Here is a 16,159-nt window from a genome sequence, read left to right on the forward strand (position 1 = left end):
TCAACACCAGAGCAACCTACCTTGTCACCTACATCTTTTGATTTTGGCGATTCTCCAATGCCTGAAGAAGCAAAACGGACCTTGTGTGAGAAAATGATGCAGAGACGAGATGTGTTTTCCCTACATGAGTCGGATGTGGGATGCTCAAAAAGTACCACTCATGAGATAAGGCTGAATGATTCGCGCCCTTTTAGAGAAAGATCACGCCGCCTTGCACCAGCAGACTTTGAAGATGTGCGGCTCCACATACAAGAATTGCAGAGTGCTGGCATTATAACTGAGTCTCGCAGCCCCTTTGCTTCGCCTATAGTAGTGGTGCGCAAAAAGTCAGGAAAGGTCAGAATGTGCGTGGACTATCGGACGCTCAACCAACGGACCACACCGGACCAGTACACTGTCCCCCGTATTGAGGATGCTCTGCATAGTCTTTCTGGGAGCAAATGGTTCACTGTTCTTGACTTGAGGAGTGGATACTACCAGATACCAATGAGCGCCCCTGATAAGGAAAAGACTGCCTTCATCTGTCCTGTTGGTTTCTATCAATTTGAGCGCATGCCGCAGGGCATCTGTGGGGCACCAGCCACTTTTCAACGGGTCATGGAACGGACAGTAGGAGATATGAATTTCCTGGAAGTTTTAGTGTACCTGGATGATTTAATCATTTTTGGGAGAACAATCGAAGAGCATGAAGAGCGGCTGTTAAAAGTCTTGGACAGGTTGAGAGAAGAGGGACTAAAGATCTCCCTTGATAAGTGTCAATTTGGCAGAACCTCTGTGAACTATGTAGGACATATTGTGTCACAGAATGGAATATCTACTGACCCTTCCAAGATTGAGGCTGTTGTATCTTGGCCTCAGCCCCAAACAGTGACCGAACTCAGATCATTTACAGGCGCTTTGTGAAGGATTTCTCAAAGCTGTGCAGACCTCTCAATGAATTACTGCAGGGCTATTCATCCTTTTCAGGTAATTCAAAGAAGAAAATAAATAATCTCCCTGTGACCAGTACCAAACCCTGTCACAAATCTTCTGAACCATTTGGGACTCGTTGGACTGCTCAGTGTGATACAGCATTCCAAACTCTCAAAAAGTGTCTGACTCAAGCCCCGGTATTAGCTTTTGCGGATGCCAATAGGTCTTATGTTCTCCACGTGGATGCGAGCATAGATGGCCTTGGAGGAGTTCTATATCAGGAACATGAGGAAGGATTACGCCCAGTTGCTTTTATCAGCCGCAGCCTTTCCCCTTCGGAGAGAAACTATCCAGCCCACAAACTGGAATTTCTAGCTCTGAAGTGGGCAGTCGTGGATAGACTGCATGAGTATCTTTATGGTGTTCAGTTTGAGATTAGAACCGATAACAACCCCTTAACATACATCATGAAGTCAGCAAAGCTTGATGCAACTGGTCACCGCTGGTTGTCTGCCTTAACCACCTACAATTTCAACTTGAAATACAGACCTGGCCGAAAGAACATTGATGCAGATGCATTATCCAGGAGACCTCATACTTGCCCAAGTCCGGAGGATGATTGGCAGGAAATACCTATGGCTGGTGTGAGAGCCCTTTGTCAGGCTGTGTCTGAGGGCAGGAAAACGGGAAATGTTCCTTATTCAGGTGCTGTGCGACAGGCAGGAGCTCATGTGTCTGCTGTTCCGAAAGCTTACTGTCATGCTACTGCATTAACTGTAGACCAGTCACCAGCTCTGAGTGACCTTCAGACTTCCCAGAGAGATGATGTACTACTAGGAGAAGTGTGGCAAGCCATTCATTACAAAAAGCCTGCCAGTAGTATTCAGAGCACCAACCCTAAAATGAAGCTGCTGAAACGAGAATGGGAAAAGTTATCAGTAGAAAAAGGGATCTTGTACCGAACCGTTCATCAAAGTGATCATAGGGTAAAACGACAGCTTGTGCTGCCAAATCAGTTTCACAGCAGGGTTTTAACATCTTTGCATGATGAGACTGGACATTTAGGCTTTGAGAAGTCTTACAGCTTAATTCGTGACCGATTCTATTGGCCAAATATGAAGCGTGATGTTGAGATGTACTGTAAGACCTGTGAACGCTGCATTAAGAGAAAAACTCTGCCACAGAGAGCTGCCCTTTTATCTCGTATGCAGAGTTCTGGTCCTATGGACCTTGTGTGCATTGATTTTCTTTCTATTGAGGCAGACTCCCGAAATGTGTGTAATGTGTTAGTAGTCACTGATCACTACACACGTTATGCTCAAGCTTTCCCTACTAGAGATCAAAAAGCTCCTACTGTAGCAAAGACTTTATGGGAGAAATACTTTATACACTACGGTCTTCCCACTCGAATACATTCAGACCAGGGTAGGGTTTATGAGAGCCAGTTAATGCATGACATGTTGAATATGCTGGGTGTGAAAAAGTCTAGAACTTCACCTTATCATCCACAAGGTGATCCTCAGCCCGAGAGGTTCAACAGGACCCTGTTAGATATGCTTGGTACACTGGAGCCTAGTCAAAAATGTAAATGGAGCCAGCACATAGCACATCTGGTACATGCATATAACTGTACTCCTAATGACGCTACTGGTTTCTCACCTTATTTTCTGATGTTTGGCAGGGAAGCTCGGTTACCTGTTGATGTTTGGTTTGGTGTTTCTGCTGATAACACTTCCCCTGCGTCATATTCATAGTACGTGTCCAGAATGAAACAGGAGCTACAAGCAGCTTATCAGTTGGCTCATGCTACCGCTGAGAAGATGAATCAGAGTAACAAGGCAAGATATGATCAGAAAGTCCGTTACCATAACTTGACTGTGGGAGACAGGGTTCTGATTCGAAATCTTGGTCTAAAGGGAAAGCATAAGCTTGCAGACAGGTGGAGTGCTGTACCTTATGTAGTGGATAGTCAGTTGCATGGTATCCCAGTGTATCGACTGAAGCCTATTGATGGTGATGGGCCAGTTAAAATCATGCACCAAAATCATCTTTTGCCGCTAGGACAGGAGGTCAGATTAAGTCCTCAGGTAGATCTCAGACCCACTGCTTCACCAAGAGCTTTGAGACGTAGGAGAGCAAAGGAAAAGTTTAAAACTGCTCAGAAAGCTGCAGAATCAGGAAATGTTCCCCTTGTAGCTGATGTTATTCCAAGAGAGTTGACTTCTTCAGCTTCTGAGTCTGAGTTTGGGTTTTATGTGGAAGATGTGAATAACATTCCTTCTCAGCTGAAAGAGGTAACACATACTGAAACATCTCTACGTGGTGTAGAAGGTTCAGAGTCTAATGTTTCTCACACTATTTCAGATGTACCAGTATTTCCTCCTCAGAGTGAAATCTCGGATGCTCAGATAGTTGAAGGTGGTAATGCTGAGGTTGTTGATGATCCATTGACGGAAAGTCATGAGAGTACCCTTCCTACTACTATTGCAAATGATAGTGTATCTCTGCCAAAGATTGTACCTACAGAAGTACGTAGATCCAGTAGGGAGAGAAAACCTAATACCAGGTTTACTTATGATAAGCTTGGTGTGCCACACCAACAGTCTGTGTGTTCTCAACATTGTGGTATTAATGTAACACCTGTAGAATTATTTAATGTTCCTGGAGTTTACAATAGTTCACATGTATGGTGGTGTAATCCTAATGCTTTGTGTGACTTATGTACCAACAGACCTACTCTTTTGTCTTGTAGTCGTTAGATGAATGGTTACTGTTTAAGTAATGTGTGTAATTTTGGTACCCAGCATGGGGACATACTGGTTTCTTGGTGGGGGGAGTGTGTAGGAACCTTTAAAAATGTGCTTTGTTTCCAATGTTTTATGACAATTTATTTATTTTATTTCTATTTTCAAATTTAATATTACGACATTGTTTGTTTTTTTTGTTCGGATACGGGTTTGTTTTATATTCAGAAAATTAATTTGTTAAATGTAAATGTTTTATTGTTGTCCAATGACTGTTGACCAAAAGGTTAAAGGTCAGGGGAGTGACAACGCGGAGAGAGGAGCAACGCACAGGGCGCGTGTGTGTGTGCTACAGGAGACAGTATATTCCTGAAAATACTACAGCCCAAATTGTACGGTAACTGTATACGGGTTTCCTTCTTTGATTTTCTCAACGTTTAAGTTTATTTATGGGCACCGCCTGTTAACAAGACACCATCTCCGTCATCACGTGTAATCGAGGCCTAGCGGCCATCGCATTAGCAACGCGTGTGAACAGTGCATGCAGACGGGATCTAGTTGGACCCGGGACTTTGTGACGGGACGTGTTGCATTGTCGCTGCTGTAAAGATCTCAGGGTTACACTGTGCTCGGATCGACCTGACTCTCCACGCTGAGGGAATTATTCATTACGCTAACCGTGAGTTGGTGCTTTTCTCTGTTTCATCTTGGTTTCCTTGGTTAGATGTAAGGATTTTTCCAAGTTTGTGCTTCTTTAACTCTTCACACTGTGAATGTGCACCAACTGGGCCCCAACGAAAACATAGTGTGACTGAGTTGTTGGTTCATATATTTTGCATACAGAGCTGAGTTTTCTGATAGACTGTGTAATATTGTGCACTTGTGCTGTTATATTCTATTGTATTTCTCTGTTTTGAGGTCTTTAATTGTACTTTTCATACCATTTTCAATACTAGTAATTTATTTTCTAAATATTTCATCCTCCACTGTTTACTAGTTTCATATATATATATATTTTTTTGTATCAAATTACAGCTACAGCAAACAAACAGTAAAACTCCAGAATAAGGAAAATAAATAAGTTGTTAATTTGCTAATTTGAATTTGTACTCTGGTGTTTCATTCATTGGGGTTCGTTATTGAAATAAGAGACTGGTGTACAAGAGAAGAATACTACCGGCCAATTCACCATTCAACTGCCGGGAATCCAGGTTTTCTGAGTTACGTAAAAAATATAAAATTGTAACCTTTTGGGTTTAAAAACAGGGTTACATTAATATGATGTAAGGTCCAGTTACCAACGTGACACTAAAACAGGTAGAAGTAGCACCTACTTTTAACTTAAGTACATGTCAGAGCCAAAACTTCTTTATACTTTTTTACTCAAGTGAAAGTTATTGGTACTTTAACTTTTACCTGAGTATTTTAAAACATGAGTATCTGTACTTCTACTTAAGTAAAGGATGTGTGTACTTTTGCCACCTCTGGTACAGGATGAGGTAATGGTCTGCGATGTCATCACTCTGAGGTAAAATATCTATATCAGTGATGTCTGCTCCGTGTGTAACCCTGTTAAAAATATGACCTAAATAAGAATAAATAGTTAAAAGATGCATAAATAAGTTTGAAAAGTTAAGTGATTCATTTAATGAAGTTTATTCATCAGAATTAAAAATGTTAAAAATGTTAAAACAGCAATTTAACGTTCAAAGATTAAAAGTATGCAGACAGAAAATTCAGTTCACTACCCCTTTAAGAGACTAGTGACATTAGAGCGTCATGTCAGCGACGCTGCAGCAGAGACCTGCGGGAGAGAGCAGAAGAGAGATTGGAGAGAATGAACTATGTTTATTAAGCAGAGAGTTAATAGTAAAACGTAGCTGTTTACAAGGAAATGTTTTGCCATAAGTTGTTTACCAGTTAAAATTTTTGGGTTTATGAAAACTGTGAATGTTATAAAAGTGAATGTATGCTTTGTAAATGAAAGATGTGTTATGTATTTATGTGGAGACGGAGCGGTGAGTTAATGGAGACCGCTCCGCCGCCATTTTTGGAGTGAAAAAGCACCATAGCAGTAACTTTACAACTCAGAGACTGTGGAACATTTAATTGTGTGATTTGAAGAGTTAAAAATTAATTTTTTGTGCTTATGACCTGTTATACAGGTCAGGTTTTTTTTTTTTTTATGTGCTTAATTTGAGGCTCTGTCGGAGCGAGGATTGATCTGCAGTGTGCAGGTGTGCACACGTGCGGACGGATTCAAGATGGCGAGCCAGACCCAGATTTGCAAATCATCTTCTTCATCACATCAGTGAGGAAACCTTTTGAGTACAGTGACTCGCTGCCAGAGTGGTAGGAGTATAAGAAATTGTTTTTGGATCGAATTGAACTCTGATTGAACTATTATTTGCGGACTGAATCGAACTGAAACTCTTCATTGAACTGAATAATTTAACTCCCATTGAACTCGAACTGAATTAAAGACACACACTTCTAATTTCACATTGAGTTCATATGTTGAAATGTGATTTGAAATGTGATTTGAAATATGATTTATAATGTTTATGGTTAATTTTGATTTGATTGTTTGAATTGAAGGTATTTTCTTGCCTGTAAAAGAAAAGGAAAAAGGGTTTATTCAGGAAGAAAAAATAGGGATTCAAAAATAGGTTAAACCTAGGAAAGGACCGGTCTAACTTAGATTAGTCTAATTAAAAGTGCCTAGGTGAACTGAATAACAAAAAGAGAGTGAAACACAATTTATTTTTATTTTTATTTCTTGAATATTTTATACTTACCTCAATATTGAGAACCTGCAGGGTATATTTTCTTGTTTTACATTTTCATGGTTCTGTATATTTCATGTGTTTTGCATACAGTAAATAGACGGCCTTTTGTATTTAAAGTAACGGTCTCTGGTGAAGTGATTTTTGCTCCCCCACTCCTTAGAACCTAGAACTGGTCCAGTAGCGCAGACAGTGGTGTGATACCGGTGCTACAACATTGCTACACGTGGGATATTATTAAGTCTATTAAGGGTCCGTGGTGCCCGGTGCCAGAGGGAACGATACCTGGGCGGGCCGCGTAGTAGGTGAGCTGGGCCAGAGCAGAGAGACAAGCGGAGTTGAGGTGCTGGGAGCATTAGGTTTAACCCAAGAATTTACCTGGGACGAGTAAGCGTCCGTCCGTAATGTTTCCAGCACCTCTTTCCACTCTCGCAGCTGGGCATGCTTTGCATGTAGATCGCAAATCTGTTTCTCCAAAGCCTCCAGCTCCAACTCCACCGTTTGCAACTCAAAGGAGTCCTCACCTGTGCTCAAAGGCAGACACACAACCGACATAGTGCTTATAATCGCGAACAGATTTAAGAAAAAATGTGAGGCAATGAATGTAGTCAACACTAGTGGTAGTCGAGTTTACGAGCTACAGGCACAAGTCAGGAAGACAAAAAACAATTCAGGTTGATTTAAAGAGGAAAAAGAGATATATAAATGGTAAAGTTTAGTTTGAAAATGCCAACAGAAATACAAACATGGAACTCGCGGCAAACAAGTTAAACACAGGACGCTACATCACAGGAAAGTGAATAAAGCGTGAACAGGTTTCTTCATGCCAGTTATGAACATCATTATAGTTAGGACTGAAAACAAGGACATAAAGAGAGTAACGAATGTGTGAGAGCGTAATGGCTGCATTTCCAGACTTATTGAAGGAAAATATGTACACTGGCGATCAAAATTAGAGAACAATTTATAAACAATTGCACAATTCTGAAATAATGTCATCTTCACTGCTCAATAGTTGAAGGAGTTTTTGTCCTGTCTATACCATGTTACCAGAGCACCCCTTCCACAAATTAACTAAGGCATTTAAAAAAAACATTATTTTGCAGAAAACACACTGATCAAAATTAGAGAACACTTTCAGATACCTCCCAGTTATTTGTGTTAATCTGGTACCTGGTGCTAATTTCCTTGATTATCTGTCAACCCCTATTTATCTGGCAGTCTAACTTCCAGTTTCACTGACTTTGCAAGATGGTGGGCCGTTCTAAAGTGACTGAAAGCCTCCGGCAGCAGGTTGTCCAGATGAAGGCCAAAGGGATGACCCTATCAGCCATAGCAAGACAAGTTGGTCGTTCCAAATCTGTGATTTCAAGAATATTGAATCTTTACAACATCACAAACTCATTCAAGTCCGCCAAGAAGGCTGGTCGTCCACGGAAGACAAATACAAGAGAGGACAGGATACTGCGGAGGATCTCAATGGGCAATCGTTTCCACACTGCAGCTGGAATTGCTCACCAGTTCAGCGCTGAACAGGGTAAGGATTTGTCTCATCATACAGAGTCTCAACGTTTAAGAGCATTAGGACTGAAAGCCCAATCTGCAGTGACCAAACCTCTCATTAGCAGAAAGAATCAAAAGGCTAGACTAAGCATGTTGTGTGGACAGAGGAGAACTGGTCCAAAGTTCACTTCAGTGATAAAAGCAAGTTTAATGTATTTGGGTCCGATGGGAAACAATATGTTCAGCGACAAACTGGAGAAAGACTGAACCCAAAGTGTGTAAAGAAGTCAGTGAAAAGTGGAGGAGGAAGTGTCATGGTTTGGGGCATGTTTTCTGCAGCAGGAGTTGGGCCTCTTATACAGCTACATGGCAGAGTGAATGCAAATGTTTATCAGAACCTTCTTCAACAACATATGGTTCCTTCCCTGCGTTCATCACCCAATCAGCCCGCAGTGTTCATGCAGGACAACGCTCCGTCTTACACAGCAAAACAGGTAAAGCAGTTCTTTGAAACTGAAAACATTGAAATAATGACATGGCCTGCCCAGAGTCCTGATCTCAACCCAATAGAGAACCTCTGGAAAATCCTTGGCAACAAAGTTATGGCCAGGAGACCTACTATTCAGTTTTCACCGAACTGTGGAGAAGACTGGAAGAAGAGTGGACCAAAATCACACCAGAGCAGTGTGAGAGACTAGTGCTGTCCTGTGGCTGCAGATGTGCTGAAGTCATTCAGAGTAGAGGCCTGTACACTTCCTACTAATTGCTGACTGTTGTAACCTTCAGAAAATTGTGTTGTAATCTTTTTCCATGCTACAGTCATTGTTGTTCTCTAATTTTGATCAGTGTGTTTTCTGCAAAATAATGTTTTTTTTGGAAATGCCTTAGTTATTTTGTGGAAAAGGTGTTCTGGTAGCATGGTATAGACAGGACAAAAACTCCTCCGGTTGTTAGCATTTTAGCCGTGCGGCTATGCGCTCCCGGCTGCGAGGCGAGCTCCCGTTCCCCGGAGATTGCGCTCGTTTGGCGGTTTCTTCTCCGGTGTGTGTGACGCGGTGCTCCGTATTCTTCCTCCGAGGTGGGATAATTTTCGGGGCGCGCTCTCCGAGGTGAGCGCTCTCCCTCACGCCTTTGGCTCTCGATGGTATTGACTGTTAGCATTTTAGCCGTGTGGCTATGCGCTCCCAGCTGCTAGCCGAGCTCCCGTCCCCTGGGGATTGCGCTTGTTTGGGAACGGTTCTTTTCTCGGTGCGTGTGACGCGGTGCTCCGTATTCTTCCTCCGAGGTGGGAGAATTTCGGAGAGCACTCTCCGAGGTGAGCGCTCTCCCTCGAGGCTTCGCTCTCGATGGTATTGGCTGTTAGCATTTTAGCCGTGTGGCTATGCGCTCCCAGCTGCTAGCCGAGCTCCCGTCCCCTGGGGATTGCGCTTGTTTGGGAACGGTTCTTTTCTCGGTGCGTGTGACGCGGTGCTCCGTATTCTTCCTCCGAGGTGGGAGAATTTGGAGAGCACTCTCAGTGGCGCTCTCCCTCGAGGCTTCGGCTCTCGATGGTATTGGCTGTTAGCATTTTAGCCGTGTGGCTATGCGCTCCCGGCTGCTAGCCGAGCTCCGCCCCTGGGGATTGCGCTTGTTTGGGAACGGTTCTTTTCTCGGTGTGTGTGATGCGGTGCTCCGTATTCTTCCTCCGAGGTGGGAGAATTTGGAGAGCACTCTCAGTGGCGCTCTCCCTCGAGGCTTCGGCTCTCGATGGTATTGGCTGTTAGCATTTTAGCCGTGTGGCTATGCGCTCCCGGCTGCTAGCCGAGCTCCCGTTCCCCAAGGAGGGCGCTCGTTTGGAATCGGTTCTTTTCTCGGTGTGTGTGATGCGGTGCTCCGTATTTCTTCCTCCGAGGTGGATGAAATTTCGGGAAATTAGGGGAAGCATGCCTGGCAGCTGCTTCTTCTCCCGGTGCGGGCGGAGCAGCATTGCATGTCTCTCTCTCCAAGGAGGATGGGATGATGGATGCTAGCGAGCCTGTGGACTCCTCACAGCCTGTACTGTATGTGGAGCTCCTTGAGGTCGTGGCGCGGGCCGGGTCCGGGCTGGATTTAGCTTGGCCGGTCGTGTGGCAGAAGCAGCGTGCACCCAGTGAGCTGGTTGAGCGTTTCCTGCGCCCTGTGTCACAGCCTCAGCGCCTTCCCTGATCTGCGCACCGAGGTGTCTGGGTCCTGGGAGGCCCGTGTGCGCGCGTGCTTTTCCGATGTTCTTTCGCTGTGCACAAATGTTGTTGGAGCTAAGTGGCGTGGCTACGGGACGATGCATCTTGGAGGGCGGTGCGCACCTCATGCTACGGTGCTCGTCCCTCCCCGGCACCACCGGGAGGCCGGTCTGTCGGCCCTGCCACAGGGTGTTCAGGACGCTGCCTCCCTCTAGCGGTTAACTCCCTTATTTCCGCCCGACAGTTCGTTGCAGATGGGGGTCATCCGCTGCCTCTCAGGGGGCTTCAATGGCCGCAGTACGCTGCTCCTGCCGTTCGGGTTCAGGAGGACTGTCTGCTAGCCCTGCCGCAGGTCGTGTTCAGGGCTCAGCTTTCTCCAGGGTTTGCTCCCTGTATTCCGCCCGTATGATCGCTGCGGATGGGGGGGATCCGCCGCCTCTCAGGAGGTGTAGTTGGCTGCAGAGCACCGCTCCAGCCGCTCTGAGTGGGTCAGGGGCCAGCCCCGAGGGGTTGGTTCTCCCTGTTGCGACTTTCTGTCAGTCTGGAGGGCTGCCTGGAGTCTCTCGGGGGTCCTGCGTACTGTGGAGGAGGGCTGCGCGATTCAGTTCGCGTCTTCTCCTCCCCGGTTCAATGGGGTGTGTCCCACCCTGGTGGGACCTGTGCGTGCTCTCCTGAGGAAATGGGCCATCGAGGTGGTTCCCTCCTCCTTGTTCAGAGAGTCAGGCTGCTACAGGGCTACGGCTTCAGGGCATCCACATTTTGTATTATATCGACGATTGGTTGATGTTGGCTCGTTAGAGCACCAGGCAGTTCGGCATTGAGATGCTGTTCTCGCCTGCATGAAGATACTGGGGTTCAGACTGAAACGCCGGGTAGAGTGTACTTTTCCCCAGCGCGGAGAACCACTTTCTCAGCGTGGTGTGGGACTTGGCCGGGTTGCGGGCACGGTTGTCTCCCGCCCGGTTTGTAGTCATCCTCACTGCACTTTGAGCCTTGGTTGCATGGTAGGACCCTACGTTCTGTCCCGAGGCCCTGTTTTAGGGACTCCTTGTCAACGCTAATGACGGACGCTTCCCTCACGGGGTGGGGAGCGGTCATGAGTGGCCACTCCGCCCAGGGTCTGTGGAGCGGCTCACGTCTCTTGTGGCACATAGGTTGCCGGGAGATGCTGGCAGTGTTGTTGGGGTTACAACACTTCCTCCCAGGCCTTAGGGATCGCTATGTGTTAGTCCGCACGGACAATACTGCGGTGGTCTCGTACATCAACCACCAGGGTGGCCTCCGGTATCGCCCTTGCAAACAACTGGCGCAGGAGGTCCTTTTGTGGTCCCGGGACGAACTCCTCTCATTTAGAGCCGTTTACATCCCGGGACGGTTGGATGTCTGAGCAGACGCCCTGTCGAGACAGTGGCTGCCATGGGACGGTCTTGGCCGAGGCTATGCCTGTATGCCTTTCCCCCGATCGCGATGCTCTCAAGAGTTCTGGGATGAGTTCACCGGGAGGGAGTCTGTCTCCTCCTGGTAGCACCTCGGTGGCGGGCGGAACCCTGGTTCACCCCCGCCCGGGGTTGTGGAGGCTGTGGCCCCTAAGGGGGCACGGTTTATAGCGGCTGTTCTCTCTACCAAGGTAGTAGAGGCCCTTCTCCACTCCAGAGCTCCCTCCACGAGGAGGTCGTACGCCGCACGATGGCGACTGTTGGCGTTACGGTGTGAGCACCATGACTTGGACCCAGTTAACTGCCCGGTCGGTCCAGTTCTGGTGTTTTTGTGGGTACAGTTTGCCGCAGGGTTAACCCCTTCGACCCTGAGGGTTTCCGTGTTCACTGGGTAGTTGCCTCGTCCCGCCTGGAGTTGCCCCCTGGCATGGCCAGAGTGTTTCTTTACACGAGGCTGGGTGCTCCCACACGATGTGTCGTGTTACAGGCATTCTGCCCTCCTCCGTTTATAGCCCCCGACCAGGGGTTACGAGGCACGGCTGTGTCCAGTGCGAGCACTGGGTGCTTATCTCCACAGGACGAGTCCTTGGAGGTGGTGGGTGCAGTTGTTCGGCTGCGAGTCCTGGTCCCCGCTCCGATCGTGGTCAGGGCTCGCTCCGCTGGGGTGTGGCGGCCTCTGCGGCCGGGTTCACTGGAGTGTCACTCCGGGACGTCTGTGACGCTGCGGGTTGGTCCACCCCGCTGGCCTTTGTCAGGTTTTATGGCCTTGACCTCAGAGCCACCCCGGGCTCCTCTGTCCTGCGTGCTGGTACCGAGGCCCTCACTCTTTTGGCAGGGTCTGGTCAGTGTGGCGTGATTGGACACTTGTTCCCATAGCGTTTCGACGCAGCTCGAGTTCCTGAAGGGGAACGTCTCTAGGTTACGAACGTAACCCTAGTTCCCCGAAGGAACGAGACGCTGGGTCTCCGTGCCACACTCCCTGCATCCCTGCGGCGCTTACCTTCTCTTTTTGCAGAAGCTAATGTCTCTACCACCGCACAGCCATCTTGTAGCTTCCTGGTTTACGCGACGTCGCCTGTCTATGATGTCACGGCTTGCCTATTGGCTAGATTTCACACGTGGTTCAGAGCGTGGTCACGCAGGGGCGTTCCCATAGCGTTTCGACGCAGCGTCTCGTTCCTTCGGGGAAAGGAACGTAACCTAGAGACGATGTTTGTGCAACTACATTTGTGCAACTTTTTTATTATTTAAAATTACAGATTTTTTGGGGCCTGAGGTAGAGGATGGTGTTCAGGCTGAGAAGCCAGGAATAGGAGTGTGCGCTGAGGTGGTGGAAGAAGAGGTGGCTAAAGCAGAAGAATTGTTATATATATTGTAATTGTTGTATATAAGAGAAAAAATAGAGAATAGTTTAGTTTTTTCAAATAAAAGTAATTGTAAATGTTGAGGTGTGCAGAGGTGTTTTGTGATATTTAATAATATGCTTATACTAATCTGTGCTATATTTTGTTGAAGTTGTTGTGTTTCAAATAAGTTATTTTACTTGTACATATGTGTAGTCAATTAAGACACTTCCAAAACTGTTGCAACAGATATGGAAATACAATTTGTAAATACATGAATTATATTTTCATCTTTGTTGCCACAGTTTTGGAAGTGCCTTTTTTCTGTTCTAAATAAGGATGTATCCCAATACTTTTGTCCATATAGTGTAAGTACAAGTCATTGGTGTTTAGTGATATTTTTGGCTCAGGGTCTGCATTTAAAGTCCCACCAGAGATGTTCATCTGGGATTAAGCCTTTGCTTTCTGCAGACCAGTCAAGTTCTTCCACACTGACTAAATCAGTCATTTCTTTTTTGAACCTTTCAATACACAGCAGCATTGCTATTTTAGAATAGAAAAGGGTCCTGTCCAAACTCTTGCTATAAAATTAGAAGCACACAATTCCATCAAATATAATTATATGCTTGAACATTAAGATTTGTACTCATGGAAATTACTAAAGTAGTGAAACCTGTTCATTAAAAGGGGGTGTCCCAATACTTTTGGCAACATGGTGTATATCCAAGCAAACACAATGGAAAATTGTGGCATGTGTGATTTTGGGTGACCTATCTCAAACAATATAAAAATCTCTCTGTGGTCCAGTAGGACTCAATATTTTAATAATTCTGTCTTTATGCTGCTTTTTACTGCAGGACACAGACCCAGAAGACTCTCCCACAGAAGGGATGAAGAAGGGGGTCTTAACTGTCGTTAAAGATGATGTTGTCACCATCCATTCAAACCTAAATGTAAGGTACCTGTCTGTGGTTTAAGAGGAGCAAGTTGTGCTGGATAATGTGCAAGACTTCCCTACAGCTGTTGCTCTTCTATTTTACTTGATTCATCAAAATCCTTCGCTATCCTAAAGAACTAAAATACACTTTTGAAACTATTCAGAAAGTGTTTATTGGCCTTGACCCCCAGTGCTCTGCAAGAGTCCAGTCCTTCAAAAACAAACTGTTAAAGTTGAAGTAGCTGCAGTTCATATGGCTGATCAAAAGTGCAAGTACTGATTTGTTCCTGTTTGTTTAGTAGCTGTATAACAGTGCAACATAGGCCAAAGTCAGTTTTGAGTTTTAGTGTAAGGTTTTATGACTGTTAAGTTTTGTTTTTAACAGCTGTAATACTTGATTGCTCCTGCGCATGTGTTGAAACTCTGCTTGTTTATTGCTTCAGCATTAAGATTGTTGTTCTGACACTTTGAGAACATTTTTTTTTTGTACTCCAGCACTTTAAAAGCATTTTTTTATTTTTCCAACAGTTTAAAAGCATTTGTGTTGTTTTACTCCAGCATTTTAAAGTGATTACAAGATCTTTTATTTTATTTTAATTTTATTTTAATTTTATTTTGAATTATTTATTTTATTTTGATATAATAATTTGATATATTGAAACACTATATCTGAGTCCACTATTTGCATTTTATGTTGACAGGAAATGTGTCGCTTGGCAAAATTGTAAAATAAATATTTTTCTCTAAAGAAAATGTGTCTTGTTTATTGTGTTTGTATGGTTTGCAATCTCTGTGTTTGATTTTTAATGTAAAGGCCATACAGGAATTTAAAAAAAGTTGTTTTATTAAAGATTGCATGAAGCACGGATGAGGAAAATATTCTTGTGCAGAATGACGACAGCGACCTGGTGATCTGCATGTGGATGGAAAATCTGAGTCTATTTTACATCTGTGAGGGAGAAAAGGACCAGAAATATTGTCAGATAAATGTTTGTAGAAATCTACATGTTAATGATATCTTCATAAAATGTTAAATATACATACATGATACATGTGACTTTTAACCCAGTACTTTATTCAAGCACATAATTTATATAGAAACACGGTACACAGAGTATTGCATGATGGATTCTCTACATAACATAAAAATATTGTTATTCATAACCATAAAGAATTTTTCTTTTCCACAGGAATGAAAGTGTTGAAAACCAGCTTCTGGCACTTAAAGGTATCTATAGTGTTGATGTTTATGTTTTTAGTGTGTAAGACGATACAAGCACATTATTACTGCATGATACGGTTTTATCAAATAAACATATAATATCATTAGTGTGATCTGAGCACCTTTCATTTCATTTAGTAAATTATTTTACACAACACACCTTTAACATGTACAGAAATGATCAGATTGTAGACTGTATTCATTATGCAGAAATAAAACATGCAGCTTTGTTCTATTATTTATTTATTTATTTTATATGCAGGACCCATGAAGAACTGCATCAGACATGTCACAACCCACGACTGCTAAAAGACCTCGAATCGATGCTGAACAGCACAAACACAACAAAACACAATCCCTCATCGCTTGTGCATTGGAAACTCTTCATGATGCCAGTTATGATTTATTATCTACTAACTGGGTTTCTGCACTACTTAAAGGGAGTTGTAAACTTCCTAGTCTGACAGATGAGGAAAAATCGGTCACACCTGTGTTTTGTGTAAACAAGGTCAGTTATTATCTTCTGTTTTATTTAGTGTGCACAAAATTAAAAACAACTTTATTGTTTAGCTGTGGATTTGAGTTTTCTCATTTGTGAAAGTTAATTCAGTGCCCTGATGTTCTTAAAATGAACAGTAGATATGGTTTGTCGTGTAAAAACGTTTACTCCAGGTTTAAACAAAGTTTAATAGTTTTCCTAAACCTGGTCTACAGTCAAGTCTTAACTCCTTAATATTTGTTTTATATACATGATTTGAACACGTGTGATTTAGTTGAATATTGGATGATCCTTTTCTTTCGTCTTATTTAGTCCTTATCAGAGACGTTTCTGTCTGTGATTTTGGACAAGATCGAGGCAGAGAAAGAGTCTATGAGACATGAACTCCTGCAGTCTCTCTGTAGGGGTTATGTAGCCTTATGTGAACAGTGAGTAGACTCTCATAAAGCTCATGCCCTCGCCTACAGACTTCTTAAAGAAGGTGAGATTATATTGACATTTCATTACATATCTGTTAAAAATGATTCAGACAATGATACTAAAAAAGCAAAATGTGTCTTGTTCTTGGTTTTGTATATC

The 16,159-nt window shown here is 44.1% G+C and overlaps 1 protein-coding gene and 1 long non-coding RNA gene across 2 annotated transcripts in view; one reads left to right on the forward strand and one right to left on the reverse strand.

Moving 5' to 3' along the window:
* Positions 1–16,159, reverse strand: part of LOC124390066 (polyadenylate-binding protein 1-like 2) — a gene marked incomplete at its 3' end in the record, with an annotated part of 369,871 nt that overhangs the window by 121,929 nt on the left and 231,783 nt on the right. The window lies entirely within an intron of this gene.
* LOC124389753 lies at positions 4,205–16,055 on the forward strand. The gene is made up of 4 exons (XR_006926635.1): positions 4,205–4,335; positions 15,050–15,087; positions 15,344–15,589; positions 15,893–16,055. It is a non-coding gene; the product is annotated as an uncharacterized LOC124389753 (long non-coding RNA).

Source organism: Silurus meridionalis, chromosome 8, assembly GCF_014805685.1.
Source record: "Silurus meridionalis isolate SWU-2019-XX chromosome 8, ASM1480568v1, whole genome shotgun sequence".
Taxonomy (NCBI): Eukaryota; Metazoa; Chordata; class Actinopteri; order Siluriformes; family Siluridae; genus Silurus; species Silurus meridionalis.